The 15,613-nt window shown below is 48.9% G+C and overlaps 1 pseudogene; it reads left to right on the top strand.

Moving 5' to 3' along the window:
* Window positions 1-6,187, top strand: part of LOC100730496 (glyceraldehyde-3-phosphate dehydrogenase-like) — a 32,103-nt pseudogene extending 25,916 nt beyond the window's left edge.
* The last annotated feature ends 9,426 nt before the right edge of the window (window positions 6,188-15,613 follow it).

Below are 15,613 nucleotides of genomic sequence, written 5' to 3'. Positions count from 1 at the left end.
GTAGCTGCTTTTGCTTCTCTCATGTTACTCTTTTTCCAGTGCTCTGGCTGCAGAGTGGGGTCATCTTGCCCTAGATATGAAGCAGGAGTTAGAGGAAGGAAGGCTCAGGGCCATTAGAGACCTTACATGCACAGAAAACCCATGCCTATATTGTTGGGAATTCTAGTGCCCAACCAAATCCCTAGGAAATCTTCCAGACTGGTGCGCCATACTATCTGTTGCTGCTTGTTGGGCTCTGGATCGTCTAGTTGAGCAATGATAAAATGTTCAGCCCTTATCATATCTGCTCTAGAGAAGTTGGTTCATGTCTAGGCCCCTTTCATTTACATCTTGCAGTGTACAAGACATAGCACCATCTAGGCCAGGTCCCCAAAAAGAAAGAGATGGTGCTGGGGAGAAACGAACGAGCAGAAGACTCAGAGGCCTTGCCTCTCCTTCCACACTACCTTTCTAAGCCACCTCACTGTGTACCCGAGTCTCTGTTCTTGCCTCTCTCTGTCTAGAGGACAGTCCTACTCCATCCCGAGTTCTCTGTGTTTTAACAGTGCCAACCCTGTCCAGCAAGACATTCAGACACTATGGGCTTCAGCTTCCTATTGAACTTTCTATCTGAAAGAAGTGGCCCCCGAACTCCACACACCTGAGCACTCAGGACCACTCTCCAAACAGAGCTGACTTCAGGTTTTCTCATCATAGCTCCACACTAGGCACCCTGTTGCTGTGGGTTCAGATGGGTGGATCAGAGAGGAAGAAGACCAGCATAGCTAGGAATTTAAAATGGGATGAGGATGAGCCTTTCAGGGGCTTTCACATTTCAGTGAGGTCCATGGAGGCCCAAAGAGCTGTAGAGCATTACCAGAACACAGTATGCATAGTGTTACCACTGTGCTGTGATGGGGACAGACACACACTGAAGAGCATGTCTAGAGGATCTGAGACATGTTGCAGTCTCATAGTGAGCCAGGCGGGTGCAGGTGTGGGGGTAAGATGGTTCCTTCCATGATGTCATGGAAGTATAGCACCAGATACTGCGCCAGCTTGTACTCTGTGCCAGGACTTTAAATACGCATCATGCCAGCCTCCGCTAGGTTTAGCTTGGGTTCTTTCTCACACTAGAGACAAGGGGAGGCATAAGGTCAGGAGCAACACCTAACCAACAGAGGTTTGGAACCTGGAACACAGACAAGGAGGACTCAACTCTCTGTGTTTGTGCATGTAGAGGACATAAGTGTCCATGGTGAAAAAGATTCTAAGCTTTCCATGTAAAATTCAACATGAGGGGCAGAGAATGAAATTAATATCTTCAAGGTGCCTTTAAGATATTTCCTAGGTGTAGAACAGCAGCACTTGGCTCTATTAATAAATTAAATGAAAAACATTGACCTATCAAGTCTCAAATACATCCCACTGGAGAGATGAGAAAACCAAGCTTCTAAAGAGCAGGACCTGGTGGTGCCTTCCTATAATCTCATCACTGGGAAGCTAAGGCAGGAAGATTGCTGCAAAATCGAGGCCAGCCATGGCTACATAGTGAGTTCAAAGCAAGCCTGTGCTACTAACAAAGACTCTTAAAAAAAAAAAAAGCTTATTTACAGCAAGTGGCTCCTCAGTGGCACCTATGTCACAACTGAGAATGATCTTTGGCTTGTATGAATTTCTTTGAAGATAATCATTAGGGGAAGCCTTCTTCCTCCCCAAAAAGAAGACAGTGCATGGACAAACTTCTAGGAAAGCCCTTTTGCCTGGAGCAGCACCACTGTTTTCCATTATATTGTGTTAAGGGAAATTTGGGGATTAATTATCCTCAGTTCCCTCAAGGATACAACAGATGGAAGATGGCAGCGTGGCCTCAGAAAAAAATCTTTCCAGCAAGCATCTCAACGTGTGGCTTCTGGAGTTGGGACCAAACACATTTCTGTTGTGAAAGCCACCACCTGTGCCACTGTGTTATGACAGCCTTGGAAAACTCTCTTTGTGTAACATTCGCTCATTTTGTAACCTTCCTGATAAGAGTTTAAATCTTTATATTGAAGGTTTGGAAGGACATTGGGATTTAATATTCTATGAAGCAATTAGTTAAAAACCCAGAGCAATTAGTTTTATACAAAGTGACACTAAGCCCAAATACTCATGGTTTGTAAAGCAAATAGTTCTACAAATATACAATTTGGAAATTAGTACCTATTCAAACTGCCAAGGAGGATAATGGAGGCCAAGTTGCCTGGAGCATGGAACTGCATGTAATTCTTGTATTCAAGTCCCAGGGCAGCACCCAGCAGAATCCCTTTCCTTGGATGTTGGTTCTGGGATCACCCTAGCCATTCTGAGTTCTCCCCTGTGCAGATGCTACTCTGCTCTCACCTTAGACAAGCTCAGGTCATTGTCATATTTGTGGTGTATCTGCTCTTGGTCTAAGGAAATAGAGTTGTAAAATGATGCCTTGATGATCACTATAGAGCCTTTCAGGATAGTGGCTGGCCCTTGAGCCAAAAGATAGTACTGGCCAACCAGGCTGTTCTCACACAGCATATGTCTTTGAGCATTCATAGGGACCTGCCTGGTATTTGGCCAATGATCATGGTGAAAGTACAATGCTAAATCATCATGGTGCTTATCTCCTTCTTCCAAGAAGCCCCTATGGCTTCTTCCTTCCAAAGCTCATATGTGTAAAGATTTATACAATCCGCTGCACTCTCACAAAATGAATTAGCTTTAAATTACTCCCCACAGCCCTTCCCACATCTAAACCTATAGAAGACAACACCCACCCTTTGTCTGCAGAGTCACATAGCCTTCTTCATGGTCACTCCTTCTGTACTTGCATTACATTAAACTCTTTTAAATCTATTTGCTTCTTCTCTCTCTCTCTCTCTCTCTCTCTCTCTCTCTCTCTCTCTCTTTGGTGTCTTTTTCCTTTTTTTATTGGTACCGGGGATCGAACTCATGACTGCCTGCTTGCAAGGCAGCCGCTTATGCCGCTGAGCTAAATCCCCAGCCCCTGCTTCCTCTCTTTTAATATTATACACCACTCTAGACTGAGCACAAAATTTCAACTCAATCAAAAATCTCCTCAAAATAGGATATGGGAATACACATAAGCTTCACACAAGGAGTATGCAAGATTACAGCATGAGGTAGTAGATTAACCTCTAAGACAGACTAGCATTCTCACCAACATCCAGTTAGTGATGCTGGTGCTGAATATGTGGTGGAGTCCTCCAATGTGTTCTCCACCCTGGTTAAGGATGGGGCTCACTTGAAGGCTGAGGCTAAAGGGTCATCATCTCTGCTTCTTCTTCCAATGCCCCCACGTCTGTATTGGGTGTGAATCATGAGAAGTACAGCAATCCCTCAAGACTGCCAGCAATGTTTCTTGTACCACCAACTGCTTAGCCCCACTGGCCAAAACCTGAAAATTCATGGCAACTTTGGCATTGTGAAGGGTCTCATGACCACAGTCTATGCCATCGTTGCCACCCAGAAGACTGTGGACGCTGGGAAGCTTTGGTTTGACAGCTGCAGGGCTGCCCAGAACATCATCACCAACTCCACTGGCACTGCTAAGGCCATGAGCAAGGTCATCCCAGAGCTCAACGGAAGCTCAAGTGATAGCCCATGTACCCTCCCCCAACTTGTTGGTCATGATCTGACCTGCTGCCTGAGAAAGCAGCCATACAGGATGACATCAAGGTGGTGAAGAAGGTATTGGATGGCCCCCTCAAAGGCATCCTGGGCTACAATGGGGTTGTGTCCTGTGACTTCAGCAGTGACACTCACTCTTCCACCTTTGATGCTGGGGCGGGCATTGCCCTCACTGACCCCTTTGTCAAGCTCATTTCCTGGTTTGGTAGTGAGTTCAGCTACAGAAGCAGGGTTGTGGACCTCATGGTCTGCATGGCCTCCAAGATGTGAGAGCCCCCAGCACAGCTCAATGAGACCTCAAAAGGGAGTTGGGACATCACTGCAGATGTCACTGCCCCTTCCTGTGGAATATCCTTGGTGAGGATTTTCCTTCACTGTCTGCAGGATGAGGCTGACATGAGAGCTGTGGAAGGCTTGGTGTCCCAGACTGATCAAGCCTCTCTAAAAAGATTAGGGACTAAGGGGTCTTCTTGAGTCAGCAGCTGTAATGTGGCTCAAGTGGGTACTTGCCATCAGGTCAAGGGGGCACAGGTCTGGCAGGGAAGCTCCTAGGACCTCCTTGAGGATACTGTACCCAGGGAGCCCCACTCACGCAACTGCCTCAGCCTGTCCAGGACTCAAGTGAGGCTCGTTCCTGGTGTTTCTCCAGAAGTTTCAAAAGATCAGAGGTGGCATCTGTTCAGATGTCAGGTGCAGGGCTGTGAGGAGGGTAAAACAGTTGCTGAGATACGATACTAAGCACAGGCAAGTTAACAGAGGAGCAGTTTATCTCAGGTCAGAATTTGCAAAGATTCCAGTCTGCTGTGGGAGGTACCCAGGCAGAACAGCATGGCAGAGGGGACTGGCACACAGGAAGCACAGGGTCAAGAGAGGGAAGGGAGGTAGATGATGTCCTTGGACCCAGCACATGGTGATTTGTTTCCTCAGACCTGTCCTACTAGTGCCATTAGAAGTAATGGCACTTTGTGAACTCTTTAGTGGGCCAGTCCCTCATGAGTACCAAGCCCAGGACCCAATCGCCTCCCAAAGCCAATCTGGGAGTGCCTGAGGCTTTGGGAACTGAGATATAAGCCTATATCTGAGTGGAACCTGAGTGGAACCTGGAGGTGGGAGGAGGGGCTCACAGCCCTGGAGCTCAGTTGGGGCAGACAGGGTGCATAGTGACACAAAGAGGCCATCCTAGGGCAGCAGAGCCCTGCACAGAGATCCCGGCAGAGGTTGCTGGGGACCTCAGATGCTCAGTCCATGCTCACTCTGGTCTGTGGGCTTTGGGGGATGCCTGATCCCGCATCCACCTCACACTCTTGCCTTGGGCCTTTTAAGATATTATCTTCTGCTGAGATTTTAGGAGGATGCAGAGCAAAAAGAGAATACATGTTTGTATAGTGGTGCTTACTCCTACCTCCTTCTTCTGGCTTCTTTCTGTCTTGCTTTCTCTAAGCAGGCTTGAAATGTTATTTTTTCAGAAGTAAGTTACTTCACTTTTCATCTCTTTCGTAATTTAATTTAATTTATTCTTTCTTTCTTTTTCTTTCTTTCTTTCTTTCTTTCTTTCTTTCTTTCTTTCTTTCTTTCTTTCTTTCTTTCTTTCTTTCTTTCTTTCTTTCTTTCTGTGAAAGGATCTGGCTATGTAGCCCAGAGTGACCACGAAATCACAGTGATTCTCCTGCTGGGCATCCGAGATCTGGGATGCTGTCATGCACCACCACATCTGAAATTTAATTTTCTTCCAGTTGGGAGTGATATATCCGGATTCTTTCCTTTCTTAGTGACCCTAGAAATCCTACCATGAACTTTTGTTTGCTAATTTCAGGTCTTTAAAATATTTAACAAACTTTTTCTTTGGAAGAGTTTTAGCTGTTCAGGGAAATGAAGGAAATGCTCAGCTGGCATAGCCCACAGGGTCCAAGTTGCTTTAGGCCCCCCAGAGGGCGGAGGACTCCTGTCACCCACTCAGGAGTGCTCTGCAAGGGAGCTTCGTGCCAACTCAGTTACTGAATTATTTATTCCTCCGGCCATCCCGACACCCTGCATTTACCCTTGCTCAGATGTCTCCTGGGCCTCTAAGCTCCGCACCCACAAGAGCTGATCTCAAGCGGCCTCTCCCTAGATCCGGGACGCTGTGCTTTTTGGTGGTCTGAACCCTCCCAGGTCCCTCAGCAGAGCTGCTATTTGGATCCTAGAGGCCTCAGGTGGGATCCTGGATAAGATGACAGGTTGCGGGTGATTTGCCAGGCAACACTGGTCCTGGTTTCCTCCCCGCGTGGTCACCTGCACTCTTGGCCTGGCGGTGTCGTCGTGGTCCTAGTGTTGAAGGCGGCTTGTGCGCGAGCGGTCGCCTTCCCTGGTCTTCTGTATCCTGGACATGCTGAGTTCCCCAGGTGCTGCTAGGGACGGCGTGCGGTGTGCCTGCACCGTCACGAGGAGGCGCACGTGTCGGCCAGGACTGCGGATGCTCAAGCAGACTCCACATTGGCTTGCAGTGCCCCAGAGGCTCTCTGTCCAGAGGAACACAGTGGCATACAGTCCTGGACACTCGCCCTGACGCCCCTACTGTCGCCCTCTGCAGTCACCCCGGGGCACACCCACACTATGAGCTTCCCACCTTTCCTCCTGGAGCTGCCTCAAATTACCAGAATCGGGGATCCCTCCTGTCCCAGAGCCCTGTTTTGATTCCCGGTGATGCGGGTGTGGGCGCTGGCGGGGGTGCAGCTGGGGCTAATGGGGGCACGGATTTCAGACCATCCCGCACCCACCCTGACACGGGTTCCTTCCCTAGAGGGGCAGTGCACCAATGATCAGCACCCAGGCAGGTCTCACCCACCCACGCATACAGGATTCGGGGACCATCCCTCCCCTAAGGGAAAGCGCCTAGGGAGTCCTAGCTCCACCTCCTACCTCCACGACCAGGAGACACTGCATCTGTCTCTCAAGCAGGGACGGGGGAGGGGCCCGCTAAACTCACCAGGCCAGGGTCCCAAGGAACAGGACCTCCCAGTCCTGGACCTATTGCAAAACTCGAGTCCTCTCAACCCCATTTCCACCGACCTGACCCGAGCATCGCTGCACATAGCAGAGGCGCCAGAGGCTCAGGCAGGCAGCACAGGGCAGAGCTCACCATCTGGGCTCTCACCCAGCACCTTGGTGGGCAGGGCCGAATCAAGACAGTGCCTGGAGAGCTCCTGAGCCTCGCTGTGACCCCTGGGCATGGCAGCAGCACGGGCCTTCCAGGAGGAGCTGCACGATAGCAGAGCCCTGGCATGGACCAGACCTGGGAAGGATGTCCTGGCAGTGTCATCACTCGAATGGCAAGGGTCCCCTCCAGGCTGCAGACCTGGGTGCAGCATAACTTCCTGGGTTTGGGCACCCTAATTCTGTCAAAGGTCAACACCTCTGCTCCCCTTTTAACCTGGGGAAACCTGATGACCAAAGGAAGGCACCTACCCATTCCCTACCCAGGAATTGGTGAGACACCCCACACATCGCCCCAGGATCACCCTCCTGGTGCTGTTTGCCAGGCCACAAGGGGACAGCAGAGCATAGCAGTGTACCCTGCTGAGGCTGGGTTAGGGACAGGAACATGCAGAGCAACCAGAAGGCACAGTGCTCACCACTCCCTGCCCAAGTTGGCTTGCCTTGCATGGCAGGTGGCACTGGCACAGAATCCTCTGTGGTCCTTGGGCTATACCGGCCCTGCCCCAGAGGACTGCTGAAATCCCACATGTATATCCTGAGTGGCTGGGCCCAATCAAAGAGCAGGGGCCTGGGGACTAGGCATGGCTGATCAATGTGTAGAAGAGGCATTGTGAAAGCCGTGGGATGCCCTGTGCCCCCAGGGATCCTTGTGTAGACTCCTGTGCTGGGAGACAGGGCCATGGGACACTGCTGGCTATTCTCCTGGTTGGGACCTGTATGTCCTTGCTGGTTCACACTGCAGAGCTACCAGCCCTGGACTAGTACTGCACGCCTGGTGCACTGTGTCTCCCTGGGTCTGCCAACTTTCTCTGGGCTCACTTTGTATGAGTAGATAGGTCCCCCCACCAGAAGCCAGGGTGATCTTTGCAGACTGCTTCATTCTTTCCTCTGCATTGTACTCCTTTTCTCCAATTCTACTGTAGTTTCCAGTTTTTCTCTCCCTCCTGAGCCCTGAAGTTCCACATTTTAATTTTTTCGTCACTCAGTCATTATTTCCAGGAGTGCTGATTGGAGGTTCCAGAGTGGCTGTGCTTTGCTGCTAGGCTTTGCTCCACCAATTTCAATCTTCTCCACATCAGCTTTAGGGAGGAGGTTAGGGATGCCTTGGTGGCAACATGTTCGGTACTTCCCCATGTCCCAGTGCCTGTGGCAGGCCAGCAAAATGGTCAGCAGGCTTTAGAATCTAATGATCCTTAGCTTGGTCCCCTGCCTTGGTATTGGAACAAGGTCACTACATCCTTAAAACCTTGTTTCCTTATCTGTCATGTGAAGATGACAGACAGACAAAACACAAAGGGTCAAGTTATACACCATCTTTCACAAGTAAGTGAGTTAAATGATGTGAGTATAACATGCCAAACCTAGGGCTTTTCACCAAGTAAGCCAATGGGCAGTTCTCTGCTCTTATTTACCAGTATGTTTTAAATTCAGTAAATCTGTTTTAGCTCACTTAAGTCACCATTGCAAAGAGAAGCACTCATTTTTCATTTTCAGTGAGAAATTTCGAGAGGTAACTTGGATAGTCATTAGGTTGGGGTCATTTGTTCATCATCAGCTAAATGATCCAATAGATGAGGACCTGAGGGCTGCTTCTGTTGACTGAGACCCTCCCTGGTAAAACTTGGGGATGTTTACCAAGAGTGCTGCCTCTCAGGGGACCTAGGGGTGACCTGCTTTTGGTATCACTCCTTGCCTCATACCAGCACGGTTTTGTGATTAGCAGGTCGAGTCTCCAGATTTTTGCATTTGTATCATTTACTCATGAATGTGTTTATCTCCCAGTGATGCACTAAATGGGATTTATTCATGACTTCATCTAGGATCAGCACTTTATTTCAGACACCAGTGAATTTATGCACAATGTGTGATGTGAGGAGAGGTGAGCCTGGTCTGATCTCAGTTCACTGGGGTTGGGACTTGGAAGGAAGAAGCTCCATCCCTGGCTCTCCTTTCTGTCAGAGCTTCCTATCCACTGTGACCTGAGTAGCTTTCGTCCAGGCCACATCCTCTTGCCCTTCTGTTTCTGCCTTGGAGCCAGCCAATCATGGGCTGAACTTCTGAAACTGTGGGCCAATGCCAATTTGTCCTCTTTTAAGTGTGAAAGTCAGGTGCTGTATTTCTGTGAAGACATGGTGATTAAAACAGGGCAAGGTGAGCCCAGAATGAACAAAGCAGCACACACTGCCTCCTCATCAGGGTCAAGGAGGCTGGGGCGGTCCATAGGAATAGAGAAATGGTCCCGTCAGTACCTGTTCTGATGTCAGCACTGGACAAGGGCCACTTTGGAAATTACTGGTCTCAAGGTTCTTGTTTACCCTATCATCCTCTCTCCCTACATGAAAAGAAGAAACACAACAAAAAAACAGAAAAGAAAACCAAAATGTAAACTTCCCACTAGCTTGTAGGGTGGAGAACCTCCTACCAAGACAGGGAATGTGTTTGCACTTGACTTTCAGGCTCTTGGACAGAAAGAGCCCAGTAAACATGAGGCTCAGAGATTTAAATATTGTGGTGACCACAATACCCTGAAAGAGGCACCAAAAAGTAGACTGTCCACAGTGGACAGTAGGTTAAGTATGTAGGATATGTCTCCCACTGCTTTGTATCCTCCCTGCCTGCCTGCCTGCCTGCTTTCCTTGACAGGTGCATTCTGCATTGTGGTTGCACTCTGTGTGGCATGGCTTGCTCTGTACAAACCCTGAAGCCACAGTGGCTCCTGAATCCAGGAAAAATCCTTCTGGAAAGGCTTTCTTTTATTTTTTTTGGCTCAGAAGTGAGATTGCAATCTTGACTTTTTCTTCATTGCATGTGTAAAGACATGCTACTATTGTATATTGCTTGTGTCCTGCTACTCAGTCTGCTCTGATAGCTTTTGAGTGTGTCTGGAAAGAGTGACAGCCTATCTTCTGGTTGACTTTTCTTCTTCTTGCCTCATTGTTCCAACTTGCATTTCATGGTACTACATTGAGTAGCAGTGGTGAGGGTGAGTATCTTTACCTTTTTCTCACTTTAAGTTACAGGCCTTCAGCTTTTCCCCATTAGTGTGATACCAGCTGTGGGCTGTGATAATGACCTTTACTGCACTAACTTACATTTCCATGACAAAGATGTTTAGAGTATGTGTCTACCTTAAGGATTAAGGATACTTAATGATATGACATGTTCCTTCTGCACTGGTTGAGATGATCATGTGGTGTGTATTCCTTTTTTCCTTTAATTTGTTGCTCATCTTTCCTGTGAATGTATTCAGATATCACTGCATCACAGGGTTAAACTCCACATGATCATGTAGATCATCCTGGTACTACATTGTGAGGCTTATCTTGTTGGTATTGTGTTTAGGATTTTTGCATGTATGATTGTGGGGGATACTGGCTTTAAATTTTGCCATTCACCATTGTCTGGCTTAGGTACTAAGGCAGTGTGCTTCCTAAAATAAATTTGCAAATATTTTTTCTTCAGGCTTGATAGGGTGTGATAAATGTTTGGTCTAGCATAATAATTATTATTTATGCTTTTTCTTTGATGATATTGTTTGGCAGTGGAAATCTGGGTTGTGTTCTTGAAGAATTTAACCAATCTGTAGTGATAAAATGTCAGGAACCGGGAAACACTGAAAAGGCAGCTGAGAGACTGGAACCCATGCAGGCATCTGTAGAACAGAGTCAGACAAACATCAGATTTGGTTCATGAAACCTCTCTGATGAAACATCACAGAGTATCTGGAACCACAGCAAAGGATGCTCCACACAATGGGCTTTCTTTCAGGATATAAAATAGCCTCAGATCATGAAGGTATATCATGACTGTGGTATAGATGGATAGGAGACAGATAGACTCTCACATAAAATAGCAGGGAATGAAATATTCATAGGTAATGGCCTGCTAATATGACCTACAGTGAAAAAATTCACAAAGTAAAACACAATGTGTACCATGTCTATATTAAATAAAACACTAAGGAACTACAGAAGCATAGAGCAGCTATAGATAACAGTACATAAGAAAAAAAGGCATTGGAAAGGCAAATGGGATTTACCACAATTTGGCCTTGAGGAACAGAATAGTGAGATGACTTGTTCTGCTCAAGGCTGGTCAGGATGAAGCTGGAAATGAACACCAGCTCTCTATGTCCAGGGCACATATAGCCCAGATGTCAAGGAGTGTTGAGGCCAACTGCCCCTGCTGGCCCAGTCAGTGGGTTGCTTCTGAGGTTTATGATCTGTTTTTTGGTTTCCAGTGTGTTACTGGCCTGCTAGCGTCCGGGCTCCCAAAGGCAGGACACATGGTAGCTGCAGTACAGAGAAGTATTTGTGAGCTTCTCAAGAGCCCTGATTCATGGCTTTCTACCCGTGCCTGCCCAGCATTCTAAGTCCTGCTGCCACAGGCAGCAGTAATTGTGCAACAGGGCCTGTGGACAGCAGTGGAGCCATAGCTATGGGCTCTGTGCAATTGTCATCCAGAAAGAATCCCCCCAGGCTGGGCTTTCCCACAATTCCTGCCTGGTCCTCACCTTTCATTCTCATCCGGCCACTCTGTCAAGTGGAACCAGATCTCAAAATATTCCTCAGGTTGGAGATTATATTTATTCGCTGCCACCTGGGGCACCTGCATTTCTTGTAGGACCTTTGTTTTCTGGGGCGAGAGAGTAGACAGTGTACTGAGAGGGCTTGCATTGGGGATGAGGTAGAGATCTTGCTAAAAGAAAGGAGAGTAAGCTAAAGAGCTGTTTGCTTAGTTGTCTCCACCTCTTCTCCATCCCTTCTAAGTCCCAAGCTATTCTGAGTTGGGTTGAAACAGCCCCATGTCCAGGTAGTTACACATGTGTCCAGTATCCTAGTCACATGCTCCACTGGGATGGTTTTCATCTTTTCAGTGTATGAAACCTTCCTAATAAAGTCAGGATGCAGAGGGTGGGGCCAAGGAGTGTTCAGCCATGGGGCGCTGCAAATTCTGCCTGCCTATCCTCAGGGAATGCAGGACATAGTGGCTTAGCTTATTTATTTTCTCAACGTTGAGAATCTTCTCCTGCAAGACAGATAGCAAATGTTCATGAGAAAGACTGAACCATGAATAGCCCATTCCCAACCTTGGTCACATGGGCAGTGCGGCAGGGCCTATGGGGGTCAGGAGTGCAAAGAAATGGTTGAGGACCCAGGTCACATTTGGGTTCTGGAGAGAACACATGGGAGCTGAGGCTGAGAGACTTCAACCTGGATGCCTGATGATGCCAAACAGGGAAACTGAGGGCATAAGAAAGGAAAGGAGTACTAGCCACATGAGTACTTCCTGGTTTGGGGGACCCAACTTCTCTCCCCTGCCCTTGGTCACCACCTGAGGTAGAAACTGAGTCCAACTCAGCCAAGGCCCTGTGCAGCTTTGAAGCAGGGAAGCCCTGCAGCTTCAGGATTTGGGAAAGAGGGACTGTGCCCCAAGCCTCCAACCTAGCAAAGACAAATAGAGTTACCTTCCTATGATTCCATAAGATAAAAATTTGAAGCTCTCAAATTATTGATGAGAGGGAATACAAGGGATAGAACTCTGTTTAACCATTGTTAAATTCCTATCACCTTGTTTTGAAAGTCCATATTGTTATTGTTTTTGCAGTTTTGTTGTTCTTGTAGTTCTTGTTTGTATGTCTCCTTTTTGTTTTTCTTCCTGTGTTTTTTTTCTCTTCAAAATGAAAATAATAAAATGAAAAAGTGAGCATATTGTCAAATGCTTTCCATCCACATTCACTTCTATCCACACAGATACTAAGTGGATAGCTTGATTGAACCAGGGAGTAATACCCTGTTGTATATTTGCAGCATAGTAGGGAGAGGTTCCTCTTTGGTATGGTCTAAGTTTGGAATTAACTATGATTTAAGTAGATAAGAATAGAATTCACTTGATGAGGGTTAGCTGATGATGGTTTCTAGTGTCAACCTTTTGAGGAAAAATTTCCTTTCCCAAGTTTTTATCCCTTTATTTGGGTAGGAGGAACATCAAAAATTCAGTGGTTGGAAACAGCCACAGTCACATTTTCACATGTGGAAAGCTGGCACAGCGACGTCAATGTGTGTGAGGGTATTATTGCTTACCTGTTGGCCACCTCCTTGACATGGGCCAGCAGGTGAGGTAGCAGCTGCTGCTCCTACCATTGAAAGTTCCTTAACTTCTTCGATCACCAGAACCTGTATGTGTTTAGCTTATTAATGAAGGCAGACAAATTTCCTTCAAATCATCCCTTAAATCATCAACCCTCAAATCATCAACCCTCAAATCACACAGCCATGAAATCATCAAACTTGCAGTGGTTGGAAGAGTCTGATAGGAGTTGAGGCTGATTTCCAGGGGTCTCATCTCATGCCCTCTGGTTCTGTCTTTCCTTGTAGGTTTGGTTCCAGGATAAGACATAAAACAGTTTTACACAGACAATTCAGCTGTAGCATGTGTTTAAGATTATGTACAATATATATGTGAATAAAAGTAAATATTTTAGTGTTTGCAGAAATACGGCTTGCATTACAACTTTTCAAATCCATTGTTCTAGTGTTAAAACAGGCAATACTTAAAAGTTGGCATGCATCTCTACATATTTATATCAATATATCAGTATGTACATATATGTGTAAGATTTAATCTTATGCAGTTGCCTCTGTAATCTTGTGGAGGCACTGCTTGTGTGAATTAACCCTTTAGACACCAATTTCTAAAGGAAAGGGACTTTGATATCTCTACACTACCCTGAGGAAGCCTTTCTTCACCTGTCTCTAAGTCAGCTGCATCGTCTAAGGCCTGCTGCAGGCCCAGCTGCAGAAACTGCTGCAGCCTCCAGTGCTGCTTCTGTTTGTGCCTACAGGAGCCAACAAAGAAGTAAATAATGGGATTGGCACTGCTATTGATATCAGACAATCAGAAAGCAATCAAGTTGTAGTAAACCCGGTCACTGGTATCTGTAAACCAGGACAATAGAGAGTCCATAGTGCTTATAGGAAGGCCACAGAGGAAGAAGACCAGCACTGTGAACCCAATGGTCCTATACAGCCTGGTTGGTAGCAAACCCCTGGATACCCAGAGTATCCCAACCAGGAAGGTCATGCTGGACCCACAGAGAACCACAAAAAGATCAGCCATGCAACAGAAATGAAAGATGTTATAAAACAGCAATAATAGGAAAACTTAAATTCTAAGTTACAGTATATGTGTATCAGGATGCACAGCAGCAAGAATGAGAACCAGGGCAGAAGCCCCTTCCTTTGTCTGGAGGAGGAGGGATCCCAGGTTCCTGAGGCACCTCGGCCTGTGCCCAGCCGCGCCTAGCCATCGGTGTGCAGAGGAGGAGCTGCGCAGATCCGGAGCGCCTGCAGAAGCCCCTTCCTTTGTCTGGAGGAGGAGGGATCCCAGGTTCCTGAGGCACCTCGGCCTGTGCCCAGCCGCTCCTAGCCATCGGTGTGCAGAGGAGGAGCAGTGCGGATCCGGAGCGCCTGCAGAAGCCCCTTCCTTTGTCTGGAGGAGGAGGGATCCCAGGTTCCTGAGGCACCTCGGCCTGTGCCCAGCCGCGCCTAGCCATCGGTGTGCAGAGGAGGAGCTGCGCGGATCTGGAGTGCCTGCAGAAGCCCCTTCCTTTGTCTGGAGGAGGAGGGATCCCAGGTTCCTGAGGCACCTCGGCCTGTGCCCAGCCGCGCCTAGCCATCGGTGTGCAGAGGAGGAGCTGCGCGGATCCGGAGCGCCTCCAGAAGCCCCTTCCTTTGTCTGGAGGAGGAGGGATCCCAGGTTCCTGAGGCACCTCGGCCTGTGCCCAGCCGCGCCTAGCCATCGGTGTGCAGAGGAGGAGCTGCGCGGATCTGGAGTGCCTGCAGAAGCCCCTTCCTTTGTCTGGAGGAGGAGGGATCCCAGGTTCCTGAGGCACCTCGGCCTGTGCCCAGCCGCTCCTAGCCATCGGTGTGCAGAGGAGGAGCTGCGCGGATCCGGAGTACCTGCAGAAGCCCCTTCCTTTGTCTGGAGGAGGAGGGATCCCAGGTTCCTGAGGCACCTCGGCCTGTGCCCAGCCGCGCCTAGCCATCGGTGTGCAGAGGAGGAGCAGCGCGGATCCGGAGCGCCTGCAGAAGCCCCTTCCTTTGTCTGGAGGAGGAGGGATCCCAGGTTCCTGAGGCACCTCGGCCTGTGCCCAGCCGCGCCTAGCCATCGGTGTGCAGAGGAGGAGCAGCGCGGATCCGGAGCGCCTGCAGAAGCCCCTTCCTTTGTCTGGAGGAGGAGGGATCCCAGGTTCCTGAGGCACCTCGGCTTGTGCCCAGCCGCGCCTAGCCATCGGTGTGCAGAGGAGGAGCTGCGCGGATCTGGAGTGCCTGCAGAAGCCCCTTCCTTTGTCTGGAGGAGGAGGGATCCCAGGTTCCTGAGGCACCTCGGCCTGTGCCCAGCCGCTCCTAGCCATCGGTGTGCAGAGGAGGAGCTGCGCGGATCCGGAGCGCCTCCAGAAGCCCCTTCCTTTGTCTGGAGGAGGAGGGATCCCAGGTTCCTGAGGCACCTCGGCCTGTGCCCAGCCGCGCCTAGCCATCGGTGTGCAGAGGAGGAGCAGCGCGGATCCGGAGCGCCTGCAGAAGCCCCTTCCTTTGTCTGGAGGAGGAGGGATCCCAGGTTCCTGAGGCACCTCGGCCTGTGCCCAGCCGCTCCTAGCCATCGGTGTGCAGAGGAGGAGCTGCGCGGATCCGGAGTACCTGCAGAAGCCCCTTCCTTTGTCTGGAGGAGGAGGGATCCCAGGTTCCTGAGGCACCTCGGCCTGTGCCCAGCCGCG

Source organism: Cavia porcellus, unplaced genomic scaffold, assembly GCF_034190915.1.
Source record: "Cavia porcellus strain 051 isolate PalLab524CR breed Dunkin Hartley unplaced genomic scaffold, mCavPor4.1 scaffold_9, whole genome shotgun sequence".
Lineage (NCBI taxonomy): Eukaryota > Metazoa > Chordata > Mammalia > Rodentia > Caviidae > Cavia > Cavia porcellus.
This window is presented reverse-complemented; position numbering and strand designations above follow the sequence as displayed.